The sequence below is a fragment of the Leiobunum rupestre genome, chromosome 9 (assembly GCF_980474605.1).
Source record: "Leiobunum rupestre chromosome 9, qqLeiRupe1.1.hap1, whole genome shotgun sequence".
Classification (NCBI taxonomy): Eukaryota; Metazoa; Arthropoda; class Arachnida; order Opiliones; family Sclerosomatidae; genus Leiobunum; species Leiobunum rupestre.
In genome coordinates, this window is record NC_143392.1 from 38,541,097 (window position 1) to 38,563,886 (window position 22,790).

The 22,790-nt window shown below is 35.1% G+C and overlaps 1 protein-coding gene across 1 annotated transcript in view; it reads left to right on the forward strand.

Moving 5' to 3' along the window:
* Positions 1-6,043: 6,043 nt before the first annotated feature.
* Positions 6,044-22,790, forward strand: part of ci (transcriptional activator cubitus interruptus) — a 71,301-nt gene continuing 54,554 nt past the window's right edge. The window contains exon 1 of the mRNA XM_090159607.1: positions 6,044-6,150. The gene's annotated coding sequence lies outside the window, so the exon portion shown is untranslated. The remainder of the gene's footprint in view (positions 6,151-22,790) is intronic.

The following is a 22,790-nucleotide window of genomic DNA, read 5'->3' on the forward strand; positions in this document are numbered from 1 at the left end:
AGGATATTGGCAGCTCTCCCAAATAGAGACACTGTTGGCATTTTTAATACTTTTTAGGAATAATTTTCTTAAAGAAACTCACAACGTCAGTGACAGTTATCAAAATCAAGATTCCTTTAGTAGATTTTAATATATCTACCGTCCATTAGATATTTTCTACACAGTTACTAATGACGAGGTTATTGAAAAGCAGTTTTATCTCTTGTGATGAGCTCCAAGAAATTTTATCGTACATAATTAATTTTAATTAGATGGATCTTGTACATTTCCAGTTTGGAAAGTCTTTAAAAATATAATCATTTGTTTATCGCGCTTTTAATCTCATTTAAAATGAACTCTTTACTTTAGTCTAAAACTAGTTTTCTTCGGGTTTCGCACTTTACCACGAAATTCGGCTTTTCTGTGATTATATTTAGCTAGAATAGATAGAAAGAATTGGATAAAGAGTTATTGCAGGACTTATTTCTAGAACCAGACTTGCAATCATTATCTTCCTAAAACGTATGTGTCAGCGTCTTGAGTTGGAGAAAAATTAAGTCGGAGATTTTTTAAATATGAAATTAATATTATTATATTATTTAGGAAATTTAAGTAATACCTCAAATTAATTACGAATATTTAAAATTCCGAAGTAAATTCATAATTTAATAGTAAATGATTCAATAGATGAAATACACGTTTTTAATAACTGTAGTGCGGTGGCTTAGTTATCCGAGATTTTTAAATATGAAATTAATATTATTATATCATTTAGGAAATTTAGGTAATACCTCCAATTAGTTATGAATATTTCAAACTCGCAAGTTAAATCATAATTTAATAGTAAATGATTCAATAGATGAAATACACGTTTCAAATTAGTTATGAATATTTCAAACTCAGAAATTAATTCATAATTTAATAGTAAATGATTCAATAGATGAAATACACGTTTTTAATAACTGTAGTGCAGTGGCTTAGTTATCCGAGAATTTTAAATATGAAATTAATATTATTATATTATTTAAGAAATTTAGGTAATGCCTCCAATTAGTTACGAATATTTCAAACAAAGAAATTAATTCATAATTTAATAGTAAATGATTTAATATATAAAATACACGTTATTAATAACTATAGTGCAGTGGCTTAGTCAGGGTGGCACAGGAACACAGTGCACCCTGTTGTATAGTTTTACAAATGTTTTTTTTATTTTTTTACAATTGTGTTCCTCTTGAAACCAAACCCAAGTTACACTACTGCTATTGCGTCTACCAACAGGCTAGCTTCGGGCTTTGGCCGTCTTGTTAGGACGTTTCTGATGGGGTAGGGGCGCAATGAAATATTCTATCAAGGTTCTGATCCAATATCTCTCTATTAATTTAGTCGGTTCCCTGTCTATGACTTCTCAAATGAGGGAAATAGACGTCCGGATTTTCCGAACAACGCGCTTCAGAGCGGCCAACAAGAACTTAATATTCCCCGACTAGAGAGTTTCGCACTATCGATAAAATTACAAAAACCGAAGGTGTAAAAGTAAAAAGGGAAGGCACGATTCCGCATCGGATCATCCATCATTTTTCTTACATCGAACGGCGCCTTCAAAACGAGAAAATTGATTATAGACAATAATTCTTTCATCTAAACCTTATCTTATCTACTTGAATAAATTTCAAATTCAAGGGTCTAGCTAGAGCAAATTTCTCTTGAAAATATTACGTATCTTTTACATTTTAGCTAAATCATAAGTCACTTAATAATTATAAGTATGACACTTACAATTGTATGCAACGTTATTTTTTAATGATAGTCTAGAGGTCGGGGACGGTTTATCATTATCCATGTTTAAATTGATTTTTTTCGGGGAAAAAATGTAAACAAAGAAATTTACCGGTTAATATTAAAATGATTAAAAAACATGTAGTATTCGTAAAATTTGAGCTTTTTATCGAAAAAAACGTCGTTTTTCCGATTAAGTTTACAAATTTATCAAACAATTAATCGGATAATACCGAAATATAAATTACTTGATCAAAACATTTTACGAATAATTTGGAGAGCTTTATCTATTGAATAAAAGTTAACCATCCCCGACCTCTATGATAGTCTGTTCCGCTAATGATGACTTAAATCATCAACTAGCTAAAATGGACAACTTTCCTCCAGCCTTTTGAACTGCGCGATGCTTGACTTTTGTGATGAATCATCCGAGGCTTATTAGAAATGGTAAAAATATCACTTACTTTGACAAAGTAATTAGAAATTATGGAGTCAAAAAATAAAATAAGCCATTAAAAAACTTTTATTCGCGACTAGCTTGGTTGTAATTTTGCCAACAAAGTGAGTTGGAAGTGATTAGTTTCCTGTTTCGTAACGTCTGATTACACACTAGCTCAATGACTTTTATTCGGCGCAATCGTTCAGTGTCATACTTAAAACTTTCATGCTACTTATGATTAAACCTATATGTTTCACCAAACAAATCAAAATAGGTATTTTTTTAAATACGATGAAAATACATTGTGAATTAGATCTTCCAAGAATTTTTATGACACTATTTAATTATCAATGTTGATAACGAAAAATATCTATTCAAATAACAAAATCTTTAAAGGCCTCAGTTTTCTTCTGCCTTTAAATTTACTTTCCTTCCAAACAAATACCCTGGTGGTAGGCCAAAGTGTTCTGCTGTTGGCCCACCACCAGGGTATTTGTTTGTAAGGAATGTAAATTTAAAGGGTGACCGGCAGAAGAAAACCTAGCCCTTTAAGCCAAATACCACAATTAATTGATGAAAATATGTTAATTTTATTTTAAAAGAAGGTGAAATTTACATTTTCAATTAAACCAAATTAAAATTAAACAAACAGCAATTCCAATCCAAAAAATGATTTGATTTGATTAGAAATTCACTGGTATCAAAGCAAATATGCAAAAAAAATCAAAATCAATTATGCTAAATGCTAGTCTCATAAGACGAGGAAATGTTTAAAATAATGTATAATTTTTGTGGCGGTGAGTAGAATGAATGAGATGAAATTATTAAATTGAAAAAAAAGAGTTATTAAATTGAGGATTACGTTTAATACCTTATTCGTAAAATGTAAGATTTTGGTTTAAATTGAAATAAGAATCAAACGTGCAATTTAGCTCGAAATTAATTCGTTTCAAAGCGTCGGGAATTCTTGAAAGAAGTACAAATTAAAACGAATAATAAAATAAAAAAACCGCTTTAAAAGTCGCTTGATGACTTAGGCCTAAGGTGGTGGCAAGGGTATTAGCCTAGCTGATTATTATTATTATTATTATTAGATGAAAAAAATACATATACTATTAGATAATTTGAAAAATATAATTTAAGGGCTTTGATACCTTCAGAATGAGCCAACACAGAAACTCCATTTAAATAAATTAATTTTACTTTTTTGGAAAAACCATTTACTAGTCATAAATATGGCAAAAAATCAAAATCAATGAAACGTAATTTAACTTATAAACGACGAAGGAATTGATTACAGGTTGTGAAAGTAGGGATGTAATGGAATGTTCAGTGGCGTTAAAACACGGGTTTAAGATGCCAGAGAAGATTGAAAATGTAGAACACGACTTAGCGTTGAAAATATTAAATCTAATAAGGGAAAAGAATCGACGATAATAGGTCGGCGCTATGCAAAGTTTAACCAAGGTATAAAGGCCGGCTAGGAACGAAGGAAAATCACGAACTGGCGAGCATCTATCTCGAAACTACACATACCCTTTAAACAAAATTGGTCGCTGGTCCTCACCACGTTTTGGCTATCAAATTGCGCGACGTGAGTGAGATAAAGCCCGAAATTACAAAGCGATTTGGGTGGCTGTAAGCTCACCGCATCAATGCGCTATTGAAAATACTCTTCCCCTTTTAAACAGTTAATCAAAGTTCACAAACTACGGAGAAGAGAGGAAAAAATATATGAAAAATTGTTCCTTTTTTTAAAACGCCTCACGAACGCCATTAAAAAAAGAGGTATGTTGTTACGGATACGGCCAGTTCGTAGCCACACTTCAAAATTACTAAATTACGGACGAAATAGACCCACCGGATAGTAGACGAAAAATAGATTAAAACGCCTTTACAAGTGTTCCAACCGCAGCGCATACAAGCATTAGGAGAAGCCTAACTGCACAGTCAGAGAGTTTTGATTCTACTTTAACTATAGCTAATTTCCTCCGCCTACTAAACCCAACGGGCTGAAGTACACCTACAACTATAGGAGCAACAAACACAGCACCCCACACAAGGAGAATGCAACCCGTCAAAAGTCGTGCATTTTCTGGTGTACATTTTTCATTGGTTAGACATTTCAGCACCTGCTGCCGTCGGAAGGGGAAAATTCGGAAATTGTCTTCCCTCCGCCCGTATAACATGCAGCGTAAAGTTTCGTCCAATGAAAGTTGTACGCAACACTACGTTAGCGTGTTTAAAGGCTAGCTGCGTTCTCCTTGTGTTTGTTGCTCCTAGCCTACAATAATCAGCTAGGCTAATACCCAAGGCACCACCTTAGGCCTAAGTCATCAAGCTACTTTTAAAGTCGGGTTACCTTAGCTATGTCTAGTAAAGGTTGAAAGTTAAGAACTAACTAGTCGATAAAGAGATAAATCAACCAGTCCTAACTCGAAACTTATAGGGGTATTTTTACAGTAGGAATGTTAACATGTAAGGCCGTAAAACAAAACCCAAAGGATCGCGATCGGGGGGGGGTCGGCCACAAGTTATTCGCGTTAAAAAGATGGCGTTTGAAAAGCTCGTAACTCAAACGGAGGAATTTTCAACAAGCGCTAAAAAAAGGGGAACATAAGCCCCCTGTTTAAAAAGGGGCCGTTTACAAATCACGAGAATTTGGTAATTCGAAGAAAGGGGGGCTAGGCCAAATGGGGGTTGGAAAAGATGGTTTCCCAAAAAATCCCCAAAATAAGAAATTGATCATATAATAGAATAGTCGTGTCGGTCGATAAAAATGGCGATCACGTATCGACGGTTTCACGGATTAGAAGGACATTATACGCTCTGTTCGTGAAACGCAAAACGAAAAAGAGAAATTGTAGGGAAACGGCCTAGTCAAATAATATCCCCAAAAAGCGAGAGAGAGCGATTACCGGGTTAGGGCGCCTACTCGGGTTCGAAATCTTAGAGCCATTATGTAATACGTCTTAAGAAAAAAGAAACGTCTGACGAGAGGAAAGCCGTAAACCCCCCTTCTATCGGTTACCAGTTGACGCGCGCTCCGATTCCCAGGCGCGAGCGTCAAGCGGAACCGGCGAGTTCGGGGTAGCCCCGAAGCGGTTCGGAACTGGTCCGCGTAGTCGATCGTCCTTGGAAGCGAAATGGAATTGGGGGTGTGGATAGAAGTTGGGAACCCACCATTAGGGAGTCGTCTAAACGGCGCGTCACTGAGGTTTCGTTTTCTGGCCCGGAAAACCGCGTAGCGCGTGCGCGCCCGCGAAACCCCCCTTCTCGGGTGGTGCTGGTGCTGGTGGTGGTAGGGAGAAGCGAGAAAAAAAGTCGATTTCTCTATCCCCCGTTTCTCTCTATCAGCAGCCCGTACTCCGGAGCAGACAGCGTCTTGGCACAAGGCCCGAGTGGGCAAAAAATAAAAAAACGAGAGGGGAATCGACGTGATGTCTTCATCGGCGTCCTTAGCGTATCGTTGAGTGAGCGGCGCACGGGTTGCCAGAGAGCCAAAATGCTTCGACCAACGAAGGAACGTCGACCGAAGGATGCTCGCGATTCAACCCACGAGTGGCTCTCAGAGTCAACGGGCCATTGTTACCGGTGGCGCCGCATCTCGGCCGCGGACTACGTCTGAAGAGATCGTTCAATTATTATTATTATTGTTCCCATTGTAGATCTATCTTTATTTCGGTCGTTATTGGACGGATAGCGAACTTCTTTCGACTGTGGATTATTCGTTTCCGTTTGTGTCTTTTCCACCGAGTGGATTTTATCGCCAACTGAACGATTTATTTATTAAAAGTACCCCGAGTGCCTAACTGAACTACTCTAGAAACTCTCTTACTCTGGAAGTGTGAACTGTTTGAAAAAGGATTATTTACCCGTTATAAACAAACTGGTAATTCGATATTAAACAAACTTCGTCAGTCTGCGGAGGATTTGGACATCAAGTTCTTGATGTAAGTATTAACAGGGAACTAACATCGCGGACGTTAACTGCTCCATAAATATCAGTAAAAAGAGTACACTAAAAGTGTACCGAGAAGAACCGTTTTTAAGTATTCTTAACCATTAACTATTCTATTTGGTCCCAAAATTCTTAAAATCAAATAAAAGCCTTCAGACTAGAGAAAATTCAATTCGATAGTTTCTGCAATTGAAGTTCAAAAGTCTTAAAATCAAATCAAGAAATTCTTAAGAATTGGGAAAAAATATAACGCGGTATTTTCTGCAATTGGGGTTCAAGAGTCTTAAAAAAATTTATATTAATTCATAGAAAAAATGTGACGTGATAATTTCTGCAATTTAGATCTAAAATTCTTAAAATCAAATCAAGAAAGTCATAAGAAAAGGAAAAATGTTACGTGATAGTTTCTGCAATTAAGGTTCAAAAATCTTAAAATCAAAAAGTTATATGAATTCATAAAGAAAATATGACGCGATAATTTCTGCAATTTAGATCTAAAATTCTTAAAATCAAATACAGAAATTCATTAGAATAAGAATAATGATACTAGATTTTTTCTCAGTTTAGATCCAAATGTCTTAAAATCGAATCAAAAAGTCATAAGAATAAGAAAAATTATACTCGGTAATTTCTCCATTTAGATCCAAAAGTCTTAAAACTAAATAAAAAAGTCATAAGAATAAGAAAAATGTAACGCGCTAGTTTCTGCAAAAGTCAAAATAGAATAAGAAAGAAATTAGAATGGAAACACGATAATTTCTCCAATTTAGAACCAAATAAAAATAATCATAAGAATGAGAAAAATGATACTGGATAATTTCTCAATTTAGATCCAAAAGTCTTAAAATCCAATCAAAAAGTCATAAGAATAGAAATAAATAAGTTTCTACCAAACTCAAAATAAAATCAGAAAAAAACCACGATAATTTCTGTAATTTAGATACAAAAGTTCTTAATTCAATACAGCAATAAGAATAGGGAATATGCTATACGTGATAGTTTCTGCAATTTAGATACAAAAAGTCTAAATTCAATATAGCAATTAGAATAGAGAATATGTTACGCGATAGTTTCTGCCATTTAGATACAAAAGTTCAAAATTAAATATCAATAAGAATAGGGAATATGCTACGTGATAGTTTCGGCCATTTAGATACAAAAGTTCTAACTTAAATATCAATAAGAATAGGGGATATGCTACGTGATAGTTTCTGCCATTTAGATACAAAAGTTCTAACTTAAATATCAATAAGAATAGGGGATATGCTACGTGATAGTTTCTGCCATTTAGATACAAAAGTTCTAACTTAAATATCAATAAGAATAGGGGATATGCTACGTGATAGTTTCTGCCTTTTAGATACAAAAGTTCTAACTTAAATATCAATAAGAATAGGGGATATGCTACGTGATAGTTTCTGCCATTTAGATACAAAAGTTCTAACTTAAATATCAATAAGAATAGGGGATATGCTACGTGATAGTTTCTGCCATTTAGATACAAAAGTTCTAATTTAAATATCAATAAGAATATGGGATATGCTACGTGATAGTTTCTGCCATTTAGATACAAAAGTTCTAACTTAAATATCAATAAGAATAGGGGATATGCTACGTGATAGTTTCTGCCATTTAGATACAAAAGTTCTAACTTAAATATCAATAAGAATAGGGGATATGCTACGTGATAGTTTCTGCCATTTAGATACAAAAGTTCTAACTTAAATATCAATAAGAATAGGGGATATGCTACGTGATAGTTTCTGCCATTTAGATACAAAAGTTCTAATTTAAATATCAATAAGAATATGGGATATGCTACGTGATAGTTTCTGCCATTTAGATACAAAAGTTCTAACTTAAATATCAATAAGAATAGGGGATATGCTACGTGATAGTTTCTGCCATTTAGATACAAAAGTTCTAACTTAAATATCAATAAGAATAGGGGATATGCTACGTGATAGTTTCTGCCATTTAGATACAAAAGTTCTAACTTAAATATCAATAAGAATAGGGGATATGCTACGTGATAGTTTCTGCCTTTTAGATACAAAAGGTCTAAATTCAATATAGCAATAAGAATAGAGAATATGTTACGTGATAGTAGACCTAGATCGGCGTTTGAATAAGAAATTATCCAATTATTTATTTTTATTCATAACCGACAATTATCCAAAAAATATCAGAAAAAACCGATTATTTTTGCATGTTAAATCGTTGTTTATTCGTATAAAATGTTCGTAAATAAACAGTTAACCAAAGTTTTTATGATTAATCGAAATTTTGCCGGTGAATTTATTTGTTCCGCCGATCTCTACGTAATAGTTTCTGCCATTTAGATACAAAGGTTCTACCTTAAATATAGCAATTCGAATAGGGAATATGTTACGTGATAGCTTCTGCCATTTAGATACAAAAGTTCTACCTTAAATATAGCAATTCCAATAGGGAATATGTTACGTGATAGTTTCTGCCATTTAGATACAAAGGTTCTACCTTAAATATAGCAATACGAATAGGGAATATGTTACGTGATAGCTTCTGCCATTTAGATACAAAAGTTCTACCTTAAATATAGCAATAAGAATAGGGAATATGTTACGTGATAGTTTCTGCCATTTAGATACAAAGGTTCTACCTTAAATATAGCAATACGAATAGGGAATATGTTACGTGATAGTTTCTGCCATTTAGATACAAAGGTTCTACCTTAAATATAGCAATAAAAATAGGGAATATGTTACGTGATAGTTTCTGCCATTTAGATACAAAGGTTCTACCTTAAATATAGCAATAAGAATAGGGAATATGTTACGTGATAGTTTCTGCAATTTAGATACAAAAGTTTTAAATTCCAAAACTCATATGAACAGAGACGTGATTATTCCCGCAATTGAATTCGATTAAAAAAAACTAAACTTTTACGTAGGAATTCCACAGTAAATGTTAGTTTTTAAATAATCTTAAATCAATATATTTAATGCCCCTTTTATTGAATGATACTACATGCCTAATTTAACGGAAAAATGTCCCCATTCTCGAAAGTCCCATAGAAAGAGGCCGTTCGCATTTGAGCGGCCCCTGAAAGTTCTAATCCGTCGCGAATATTACATTTCTGCGCGGGCTCGTAATCCCCGGCTAAACCGAAATGCCGTTGGTCTGATTTCAGTCGTTGATAAATAATTTTTCTCACGTGGTTTATGTTTCACTAGCCCTTTGATTAGAACCGCTACTAGCCATCAGAAACAACGCGGACGACTATAACAGCAACAACATCAAAGATTATTAAAAATTAAACATATTGCAGGCCCAAACTGTAATACTCGGCTAATATTCGAGTCTTAATCACGTCAGATAACCCTCTCCGAGATGGCCGACCTTCTCCGGGTTTTACGATGTTTATGAAAATTGAACGGTAGCGAGAAAATCGAAATCGTTCAAAATGAAACTCTTCTTATAAAGGATTCGTTTGTTTGCTGCTACCAAGAACAAGCCTCGCGCCGTTTTCCCACGGATCTCGCTGCATCTAATGATTGGCATTCTCGCGTCTGAATAGGCACTTTGTTACGCTGGCTTTTGAGGGATAAAATTTAAGTTAAATAGTAAAGATATAGAGACTATAAAAGTATGAGATTTCATCAGTTACTTTCATTTCATTTATTTCAATAATAAATCAAGATATCCGATTTGATATTTCAATTAATTATTTATATTATTTAATCAAAAGTAAATGAACCGAAGCTATCAGACTGGAGGCGTTTTCCTTATGAAGTTACATTGTGACCTCGAATCTGAAACTTTGCGGGCTCTTAGGCCGAAAAAACGTTTTTGTTTTTATGAAACCATTTGTTATACATAGAAATAGCTATACCCACAATTCCCAAGTGCAATTTATCGCGTCAAAAGACGGGGATGGAAATTAGCTTTTATTTGACTTGATTTTCTCATCATTTTCATAAGGAAAACGCCCTCCGATTCTGAGCGCTATTTCGATAACTTCGGTTCATTTACTTCTGATTTAATCGTGGAGGTATTTTTGTCACGAGTAATTTTAACGAAAACCTACGCAACCAATTAGAGCTACGATATTTAATTGTAAGATTACTTAACACGTATTGTTATTTGTAATTTATGTCCTGGAAAAATACCGTGTAATACATAAACGATCTAAATAAAGGATTAGCTTTTAACATTAATGGAATATTATATTGATTCAAGGAAGACAAGCATTTGGCAAACAAGACCGTATCTAATCGATTTACGCCCGTACTTCAACCACAAAGATGGCATTGATATAAACAAACAAGGAAACGATCACCGAAATCTGACAACCTTACACGCTACTCATTTCCCTATCAAAATACACTTAAATAAGCGCTAAGGGTAACGTTTATACGAAAAAATATCACAAAATAAGATAAAGTTAAAGGAAAAACCCGTAATTTCCGTTATAGCAATGAAAACCGAGTAAATTATATTTAAATAACCGTTAAAGGCCTAGGTTTGCTTCCGCCTGTCCCCCTTAAATTAACTTGCCTGAAAAGCAAATACCCTGGTGGTAGGCCAACCGCTGAACATGTTGGCCCACCAACAGGGTATTTTGCTTCTCGGGCAAGTTATTTTAAATTGGGACAGGCAGAAGCAAACCTAGGCCTTTAAACGAAAAGCACGTCTTGGAAATCACTTGCAAAATAAATGAAATATAGTTAACTCACAGTGAAAAAGATAAAAGTTCGATAATTTGAATCATCACGCGATCAGACGTTCGTTGAATAAGGCGGGTTCGATCAGATAAGGAATAAACATGTTTAAAACATCAGAACCGTTCGTATACTTTGGGGACAATCGAGAAAAAATTCCGGGGAACGCGCAAAAACGTTACATCAAACCGTGTGACGCCAACCGTGGTATCGGGTTACCGGGTAGTTTAGTCAACCTTAGCTTGTTGGGTATCGGCACCATCTCGATGGGTTCGCGATTATGGTCGCGTCTTTCCGCATGGATAGCGCCGCGAATTCCTATACACGGAGGCAATTACCCATTAGGGGGAGAAACTACTAATTTCGTTGTTAAAAAGCTATTTACATTACGCCAAGTTGATTCTGTATTTACGTGCGCTGGCGATCATGTGCTCGTAACAGAAGCCATCCCGATTACTTAATTATATACAATGGCGGGGGCACCACAGACGCGTTCTCGAGGATGGCCACACTTTGCGGCAATAATGGCTGTACTCGCTTGTGTCGGGGTTTAGGAAGAGGCACGTTACTTAATTGCAACCTTAGAAGTCACGGAATTACAGTGCTTCGCACCCCAGAGGAGTAACATAATTTCCATCATTTTTATGTGATGTAATGTGTACGATCTAATTTAAAGTATTTTTCTTGTCATAATTATAAATAACATTAACAAAAGAAAATGATTTTAATGAAACGCGACGGTTAAGTAGACTTCTTATAACTAGTAAATTCCCAAAAGGGAAAGTTGCGACAGACGCAAGTTTTGTCACAACAAATAAAATCATATTTTCTAAAGTGTATCCTTAAACATTTAAAAATAATAATTTTCCTTTTCGACTATACATTTATTTACACCATTCAAAAGAATCAAAAAGTCATCCCAATTAGATATACAACTACCAACCGTTCCATGTTAAAACAAAAATTGGGAAATATTCCACGTGATATTCGTAACAGTTTAACTATAATCGTTGAAACATTAGCAGTATATATGGGTGTTAAAATTCGATTCGTACCTCCCTAAGCGGTCGATGCGTGTTGGAGTGTTTAGAAATGGCGGAACTTAGCATTAGTCAACAACTTTCTATCAACACGTCCTTTCTAAATCGCGGAGGATCAACGCTAACAACAAAGAAAACACAGGCCTCGGCAAAAGCGCCGAGTCACGATTACCATCCCGCGTAAGCCGTTGGCGGGAAGAGACGGTGTAAGGCATGGCTCAACCACGACGAAGAGCATTACTGCCAAGTAAAAGAAGGAAGAAAAAATCTGTCGGGTTCATGGTCTCTTGAAGCTAATAGATACGTTGACAGCCATGTTTCGTCGAAGTCCCCGGTGTCACCAGCTGTCCAAATAACGCGAAGGCAGCCCATGCCAAAGGAAGGAACTTTTGGCCATTTCCCCGCAAAGCGCATCCATATGTGCCACTATTAATACGACTTTCTCCGGCTCTTGCGGAACTAGCTGCACATTGCTGCTCTCTAAAGACGCGGAAACGACATGGGAGCGATTATACCAGGGTTCAAACTTTACCAAGAAACGCGCTGCTCAAATGAATTTTTCAGTCCAAGCATCATACGTGAATTTATGACATTAGACAATTTACAACCAACAACATATTTACATACAAGAGGGATCAGAACCAAAACATTTCCAATTATAATAAATAAATTAACATAAATATAAATACAAGTCCAAAATTAAAAGTAGATAAACCACAGATTAATAGTTTTAGAATGGTTAAGCCAACACCAGAAAATGCCCAGAAAACGTGTAGAACTAGGAGCAACAATTAAAAGGAGAACGCAACTAGCCTTTAAACACGCTAACCAGTGTTGTGTACAAATTTTATTGGACGAACCTTTACGCTGAAAGTTTTACGGGCGGGGAGACGACAATTTCCTAATATTCCCCTTTCGACGCCAGCAGGCGATAAAGCGTCTAACCAATGAAAATTGTACGCAAGAAAATCCACGACTTTGGACGGGCTGAGTACTCCTTGTGTGGGGTGCTGTGTTTGTTGCTTCTAGCTGCCACAGAATTAAGATTCATAACGATAGGATTTCAGAAAAAATTACGCCATGATAGTAATTTTAAATTCCAAGAAAGGAAATGTACCGCGCAAGTTATCCGAATAACTGAAAACCAACGAGATATCGATATCCGGGAAAATTCGGCGATAGTTTACGATTTGCGCGCGCAGTCTGGGGAGTCAAAGATCGGGGTGTTAGAATTGGGGCTTAATAAATCGCGGCACTTGTTACCAATATTTGGATTTCCATACGGTTCGCGCTCCACCACGGTTTCATAAACCACCATCGCAACGGGTGTCGATGAAACCCACACCAGTTAATCGCGATTCCGGGACTCGACACCGGTAAACCTAGACGGGTATAGCTTAGTACAACGTTACGGAATCGCGTCGAAACGGGGTGCAACGTGGAGAGTTACGTAACGGAGGGACCCGGGTCTCGGAAGGAGACCACCTAGAGTCGAGCGTAAGTCGAGACGGAGGCCAAAGTGCGAGCGTAAATGCCGTAAAAACGTTAAAAAATGCGTGGGACCATACGCGAAAGAAACTGCTTCTCTGGGTACATTACGAGCATACGGAGGATCCGTGGCGCAACGCGTTCACTGGCTTCGATAAGTTATGGAACGTCACAGGAAACGAGGGGAGCATAGCGTTCATTTGATAGCAGCGAGCACCTTTAGCTTTTAAAACAAGCAAACATTTTAGCCCTCCCCTATAGTTCCCTCGGGCCCTCGACAAATAAAAATAATCTTACGGCATTCTCGGAATTGACCGTAAACAGTAAAATACATAAAAAGATTACGGCAACTTCTCTGAAAAAATATCCAATGACATTGGGGTCGAAAATTATACCATCCAAAAGTTAAATAAATATTAAGCAGGGTACAATTTCACTTTTCGTAAGGATACGTTTACAGATGATAAATTTTATTCGTTTCTGTGTATAGTAAAAGAAATAATTTCGATGAAAAATTACCCATATTATTCGGAACGCGTTTTGATAATCTTAAAAGTTAAGAATTATATTAAATTGATTTATATATAACTCTAAAAATACCTTAAACTAAATTATATACTTTTAAGGAAATAATATTTATCTTTTTTCAACTTACAAATTTATGGTATAAAGTTCAACTTTCGAATACATTAAAAAGTATGAAATTGGGTACATATTGACCCGAGACGAATCCTGATGGAAATATTTGTTCAATGTTTTCAGTAAAGCGAGGAGACGGTACAGTCAGCCCACCTTTGAACGGAGCTATCGGTGAAGCAAAACGAAAAGGTGGCACTGAGCTATAGACCCGGGATCGAATTGCTTCGCTAGTTTGCTTTTTCACGCGCAGCCCCAAACAAACTCGTCGCGAATTCGCTTCACTCGAAAAAGCGTGAAAATTCGACGGTAGTCCGGGAAGAAACGAAAAACGTTCCACATCTCTTCCACTGTGATGGGGTTTTCGCGAGCGTATTTGGCCCGTTGTCGCAGGTACGTCTTGCCGAAAAAAGGAAGGACCTTTAGCGAGAGTCTCTCGTGTTCGTACTTTTTTTCTGTAAATAAACACGGCGAAGGGTTCTCGATTGGCACCGAGTGCTTGATCTCAGACGGGATCTCATTTTCTATTTATTCTCTCCTGTCTAAATAGTGTGATAAATAAAAGATTTTCCTTATCAGTCCACCGCTTACACGGATGGATTACTCAATTTGATGCTGATACTGTTTTGGAGAGTTAAACGGTGACACTAAATACTTAGTACCTTTAAATGTATCTTATTGTATACTTTTAAATACTCAATCCTAATGTGTAGGCTACTGAGCTTTACCTTATCGTAGATTATAACAGATCGTTACCCTATCGTAGATTATAATTGATCGTTACCCTATCGTAGATTATAATAGATCGTTACCCTATCGTAGATTATAATAGATCATTACCCTATCGTAGATTATAATAGATCGTTACCCTATCATAGATTATAATAGATCGTTACCCTATCGCAGATTATAATAGATCGTTACCCTATCGTAGATTATAATAGATCGTTACCCTATCGTAGATTATAATAGATCGTTACCCTATCGTAGATTATAATAGATCATTACCCTATCGTAGATTATAATAGATCGATACCCTATCATAGATTATAATAGATCGTTACCCTATCGTAGATTATAATTGATCGTTACCCTATCGTAGATTATAATAGATCGTTACCCTATCGTAGATTATAATAGATCGTTACCCTATCGTAGATTATAATAGATCGTTACCCTATCGTAGATTATAATAGATCGTTACCCTATCGTATATTATAATAGATCGTTACCCTATCGTAGATTATAATAGATCGTTACCCTATCGTAGATTATAATAGATCGTTACCCTATCGTAGATTATAATAGATCGTTACCCTATCATAGATTATAATAGATCGTTACCCTATCGTAGATTATAATAGATCGTTACCCTATCGTATATTATAATAGATCGTTACCCTATCGTAGATTATAATAGATCGTTACCCTATCGTATATTATAATAGATCGTTACCCTATCGTAGATTATAATAGATCGTTACCCTATCGTAGATTATAATAGATCGTTACCCTATCGTAGATTATAATAGATCGTTACCCTATCGTAGATTATAATAGATCGTTACCCTATCGCAGATTATAATAGATCGTTACCCTATCGTAGATTATAATAGATCGTTACCCTATCGTAGATTATAATAGATCGTTACCCTATCGTAGATTATAATAGATCGTTACCCTATCGTAGATTATAATAGATCGTTACCCTATCGTAGATTATAATAGATCGTTACCCTATCGTAGATTATAATAGATCGTTACCCCTAAATAAATGTACTTTTATGTACACATTAGTGGCGTAGCCAGAAATCCTTCAAGGGAGGGGTTTAAACTAGGTAAAATATTTAAGGAGGTCAAGAGGGGGGTGAAATGTTTACACCCAAGGGAGGTTTTTGACACGGACACCTCCCTTTGTCTACGCCACTGGTACACATAATTAAAAAAATAATTGCCATTCTTTCATTTCATTTCATTTAATATACTAGTGACTAAAAGAAAGGTGCGATATGCCATTAAAATTTGAAATATAAATAATATAATAATAATACCAATACAATAGATTATTATTACTTATATCGTATCTGTCTTTTAGTAACTTAATTATATAACTTTAAATATTTTTGCAAATTCTCAATCTCAATGTGCAGGTTATACCGGGGTTTAGCTTATCATAGATATTTATAATTCACACCACTATATATATAATATATTTCACGTTTAAAACTTTAAAATTATATTCGATAAGTTAAGTTAGAAGAAACCACCTATGAACTGTGAGAAGGATGATAAAATAATCGAAAAAGTAGACTAGTCCATAATTAAAAGGGATAATATAGCTAAATCCTAAACAAATTTGAAGAAATTAAAAAACTTACTAATAACTCGTACCAATAGGTCTTCGAGAAAACAAAAAACGCGAAACTCGGATCAAATAGATCTTCGAGTAATAAACTAAATTAAAAATAAATAAAAATAGTTTTTTTTATTTGAAAATTATATTGCGTGTCGAACACTTATTCTGTAGACATTGACAACGAAAAACGGCGTGATAGAATGGATTTGTCAAAGATTAAATTAATTTAAGCTCGATTCTACTTCTACTAAACATTGAAATTGATATTTTAATATTTTAAAAATATGTAAACAGGAAAAAAAATAATTTATAGGGAATATAACCTCAGGTTTGCTCTAGCCACTTTTGCGTTTGACTTTAGAAATGTTTGGCGCCACTGTACAGAGTAATTTGAAAAATTGAAGGGGTCTTCCATAAAGATTTCTTTGCCGGTTATATTCCCTTTAAGATGAAGAAAAGATTGTGCATTAAAACAGAGCAATCATAACGGAAACCCTGAACAGTGTAAAAAAATGAAACTATAACCTTGAATTTCAAGAAATATAATTCATAAAATTCAATATTTATGCAAATTTAAGTAAATTTTCCTGTATCAAACAACTGAAAAGTTTAGCAATTTGTTCCACTATTTTTTCCGATTGAGCAACCGCAGACACATCGGATTAAAGACAAAAGCAGCCGGGCTAGAGTCCACTTATTACTCGCAATTTCTCCAGTCGGCTTTTTCCTTTGAAGACTCGCGAGTAGGAGGCGGTTGAAACTAAGCAGAATAGGAAATGACTCGTCTAACTGCGGCCATCTTTAGAACTACGCAATATTAAATATCGCGACCTTATAAGAGTTCAATTCTTAACCCCTCTTCCAACTGAACGGGGAATTTAATCCGAGGGGTTCGACATTTATAAATATTTCATACGTTATTTTGAATCACAGTGTTTTCCGAAATCAGAAACTGATTTTGGGATTTAAGAGCACAATTTTCGTGTTAATTTTGGAATTTACAAGTTGAGATTTTTTTACTGATTTTAGCTTAGACTTCGAGGTTTTCAAGTTTATTTGGAAATTTTGGAACTGCTTTTCGCTCAGATTTCGACATTTTCAAGTTGTTTTTGAGATTTTTTTAATTATTTTAGCTTAGATTTCGAGGTTTTCAAGTTTATTTGGAAATTTTGGAACTGAATTTCGTTCAGATTTCGGGATTTTCAATTGGTTTTTGAGATGTTTTACTGATTTTAACTTAGACTTCGAGGTTTTCAAGTTTATTTGGAAATTTTCGAACTGAATTTCGTTCAGATTTCGGGATTTTCAAGTGGGTTTTGAGATTTTTTACTGATTTTAGCTTAGACTTCGAGGTTTTCAAGTTTATTTGGAAATTTTGGAACAGAATTTCGTTCAGATTTCGAATTTTTCAAGTGGTTTTTGAGATTTTTTACTGGTTTTAGCTTAGACTTCGGGATTTTCAATTTGTTTTGGAGATCGTCAAAATAATAATAATAACTATAGAGAGTACGGGATTTGTACGAATTTCGGACCCCTCGATTGGAACATTTGCAATGACATAAGGGGAATCGCGAGTAAATTCTAACCCTTTCCTCTCGGGTATAGGAAGAAAATATAGAAAAACAGTCGTGTAGATAATTATTATCTGTTTTCAATATAAAATAAAAATGCCCCTGGACTTGAGCGGTTTTGGAAAGGTGAGGAAATTTTTTAAACGTGATGTCTCCGTTCCTATCCCTTAAAACGAAATAATATACACCCCAGAGAAATCGGGGCGAGAAATGGGCTGGGATTGAAGTCATATTTTTTGGCAACTTTCAGCGTGGGACCACCCTCGTCTTCCCGATTGGGTGGCCGAACCTTGTCATTCGAATTAATCCCCAATCTGTAATTAAGAAGTAACTCGTTCTGGTGTCGGGCCGCTCTAGACTCTACTGTAGAGGGGCTACGAGGAGTGGTACCATAACGGATGAGCCGTCTCCCCAATCAGTTATACTTTCGTGTCAATAAAGTTGGTTTTATCGCTTTACCGGGCGAAAAGTCTCAAACAAAACTGTGACTAATTGAACTTGAAAAGTGACAATGATACGGAGATATATAGTGGTGAAAAGGAAAATTTGCGTGATCGTGAAATTATGAACGGAGATAAATATAATTGATGGAATGGATAGGTAAGATATTTTTTATTTATAGCGGTAGTTAAAATGATTTATCCTTAATATATTTTTATTTAAATGAAATTTAAATGTATGTAAAAAATGTCTGCGAAATTTTACGACAATTAAAGTAATAATTTATGGAATTGTTCGGTAAGATATTTTTACCGCAGTATTTAAGATGATTTATTAGGAATCTATTTTTTATTTAAATAAATTTAAATTTTAGTAAAGAACATCAATATAGAATGGCTATATATGGGTAAGACTTTTTTACCGCGGTATTTAAAATGATTTATTTGGAAAAACATTTTTGTTTATTTATTTAAATTTTAAAGTTTCTTTAAAAACCTCAGCAAAATCTTTTAAATTTTAGATAAGTAGGATAATAATTGATGAATAGCGAGGTAAGACCTTTTTTATTTACTGTGGAGTTTAAGATGATTTATCTTGTATAAATGTTTACTTAATAAAATAAATAATTTTTTTTAAATATCAGCAAAATTTTGGAAATTTTATGATAATTAGCGTATTAGAAATAAACCACTAATTCGGTAATTTATTATCTGTAAAAAAATTAAAAAATAACGTTCTGACAACACGAGTAATCTCGTAAAGCGAAGCGCCTAGATAAACTTTATTTCACACGCGCAAACTGGTTTAAAATGACATTCAATGAATTATTTATTACCATAATTTTTTCGGTGTTTTCCAGTTAGCTACGCGCGAAATCCCCCGCACAAAAATCTAAATTCAGAGAAACGCACGCGGTTATTTAAATTTAACTTATTAAGCTTTTTAATTGGGTAATAAATTCAATTTACGACACTCGTGGCGCTGTTATTTTTTCTACGTTTTTTATTTTCATTTCCACACACATTCGCAAAGGTCGTTGCATGCCGTCCCTGTTAAAATCCGTACATTAACGCCAGTGGGGGCTTTTTATACAAGAAAAATGAAGAAATTGAATAAAAAGGGAGAAAGCTAGAAACCCCTCCTAGCGGTAAGAAAGAGCTCAAAACCTATTAGACGTAATGCGAGGGGGGAAGACTATTTTAATAAGAGCGCGTAATTCCTTTCACTAGTGCCGAAATAAAAGGGAAACGGCGTGCGGATCTGTTAAAAAGCGCCATCTAAGTTCGAAAGTTGGTACCTCTAAGGAGAATAATAAGAAATGAGAAAAACGCGGCCGCTCTACGGCCAGTATATCAAACAGAATCCTTCCCTATTGTGGCGATAGGGTCTACGGGCCATTTGATGTTTCGTTGGGGATTGAAAAGGTTCGTGAAAAATCCGAAAATGTCGGCGTGGACAATAGATTTGCTTGAAAGGATGCGGCGCTAGAAGAGCAAAATGAGATTCCAAAGTTGGCGTTTTTTTCGGAACCCGAATAGGCCCTTTCCAGTAGACATGTTCATTAATCAAGGCTAGAGCGGCGCGGGGGAATTTTTTTCTGCCAAAATCTCCGAATGTCTCGAGTCGTAATTATTAAGGCAGGGGCGGGGGGGGGGGGAGGTCAGCAGATTTTTTTACCGATTGAAAGAAATAAGAAATATGTATGGAACTATACGAAGCGGGCTTTAAAAAAGTAGTCTTTTTGGCGATGCGCGGCGGGGTACCGTAGAGCCAATGAAAACCCGAACTAATGGACGGCTAAAGCCGAAACCAACTTCATCCATCGACCTTTCCGAGGCAATCTTGACGCTTACGGGACAGTTCGAACGAGGCGGACTGACGGAGTAAAGTTTGCGCCGCTCGTAAACCGACTCGGATCGATCCGCCAGGGCGATTTCGATCGCGTACGACGAGATATAAAAAGAACAAATATATATAACTGAAAAGTGGATTGACCGAATAAGAGATGGAAGAAAAAATTAAAAGCTTTTCTTCGTCTGAGAAATCTGTAAGCGGACAATTTTCTTTCTTCGCTTTTAAATTATGGTACCACGAATTACGCTCTTTTTAGGCAATGATTTAAACGGGGTTGGAGGTTTATCAGTAGCCGTTGAGTGGATGGGAAATTAATTTGTTATTGTATCAACTAGAGGTCGGGGATGGTTAACTTTTATTCAATAGATAAAGCTCTCAAAGTTATTCGAAACATGTTTTGATCAAGTAATTTATATTTCTGTATTATCCGATAAATTTTTTGATAAATTTGTAAAATTAATCGGAAAAACGACGTTTTTTTCGATAAAAAGCTCAAATTTTACGAATAATACATGTTTTTTAATCATTTTCCGAAATAGTAACCGGTAAATTTCTTTGATTACATTTTTTCCCCGAAAAAAATCAATTTAAACATGGATAATGATTAACCGTCCCCGAGCTCTACTATCAACCGAAGACTCAAAATTATTTTTTTTTCGGTACTGACGTGATAAATTTAGAAATTTTACTGTATAGCTTTTTTCGTAATTACGCGACATACTTTTTTGAAAAAAATAAATTATAGATTTGGTTTTGAATAAAATAGATAATAAATTTAATATTAGAAAGCTTCATCTAAGATCAAAGTGTAGTATCTTATGGCATCAATTGTAAAACACATCTGGCCACGGACAACTTAGTTTTGGTTGTCGTTCTGTAAGACACTTTTTGGAAAACTTAAATTGAAGATTTAGTTATAACCTCTAAAATATTATTTTTAAAAAATACTGATAAAATAACATTTTTAACATTTAATTTTAGTACGCTTCTTCAAAGATCAAAGTGTAGTTGTTAATTATCTACTATTCCAAGACAAAACCTAGAAAACGAAAATTTCTGAAAAAATTAGAGTTCGTAGTAAATACAGTAATAAAAGCTAATATGTAGACCCACTCTAACAATACAACCCCCAAAATAGTAATTACCCAAAATTAACCCAAATTAGGATATGATTGTTAATTGGTAATTATATAATTTTCGTAAAAATGTATTGTCAAAACGAATTTTACCACTACCCAAAATGACTTACAGACTGAAAATGTATGGGTAGTACTAAATTTTTAGAACTACCCAAATATACCAATCAGTATTACTTACATTGCCATAAGAAATAATAATAATAAAAATAAAAATATGATTATCTCAAATTTATAATTTAAGGGCGTTTACTAAAACGATACATATCGACTGTCTCATGGCAAATCCTAGTAAACCCCAATTTACTAAATTTCTAGTTAGTAGTAAATTACAGTACATAGGCGTATGGTACAAACGAAAAAAAATTACTGGGTCAGTTAAACATGTAAATGCCGCTTACGTTACCATATGAAATTAAGATAATAAAAATAAATAATATGAAATATCAAAAAATTTATATAACGGCCTTTACGAGGTTTTGCTATTGGTGAGTCGATATACAGAGTGTTTCAAAAGGTTATGCCAAAATTTTAAGGAGTTCTAGATGGTGAGTTGAGAAGTATGCCTGTTTTTTCCCATTTTCCTACGATGAGTTAAAAGAGCGCCAGAGAGCTTCAAAGTGTGGCCTACTACTATACTAGTCCCTGGTGGTAGGCTGCAACAAGCGCGAAACCAAGCAGCAGGGACTTTAAATACTGTTTAAGTTTACTTTTATACGCTGGTTACCTATCACACGAACCCAAACCTTAATGTTCGCATTTCCCTGCTACTTGGTTTTGCGCTTATTTCAGCCTACTTCCTGGGGCTAGTAGGCCACACTTTGAAGCTCTCTGGCACTCTTTTAACTCATCGTAGGAAAATGGGAAAAAATAGGCATACTTCTCATCTCACCCCCTACAACTCCTTCAAATTTTTGCATACCCTTTAAAAACACCCTTTATAGCTGTGGGGTAGATTAAATTAAATCCTAGACAATGATCGTATTGTTTTTCTCCTAGTTTTGTTTCCGTTCAATTGAATGTAGAAGAGGCGCGTAGCCGGTTTGCCCGATTATTTCAAGCGTTCACGACTTTCTAAATGAATAATTCGGTCAATACTTGGCCCCGTCGACTTTGAAGTATCCGCAGAGGTGCTTCACACCGAAAACGAACCAGAAGAAAAAATGGCTCAAATTGAATATTATGCGCACCAACAATTACACGCGACGAAAAGCGAATAAAATTTTTCTTTACAACCGGAAAAAGACGTCTGCTAATCGGTAAAGCACGAACGAGCGAAATTGGCCTTCATGCCATTCCGGGATTTAAAATTCACTTAGCCAAAATATATTCGTAAAAAAACAAATACGTATCCTTTTCTCAGATATTTCACCCCTTGGTCGGAATGTTATTTGACATTTAAGTACG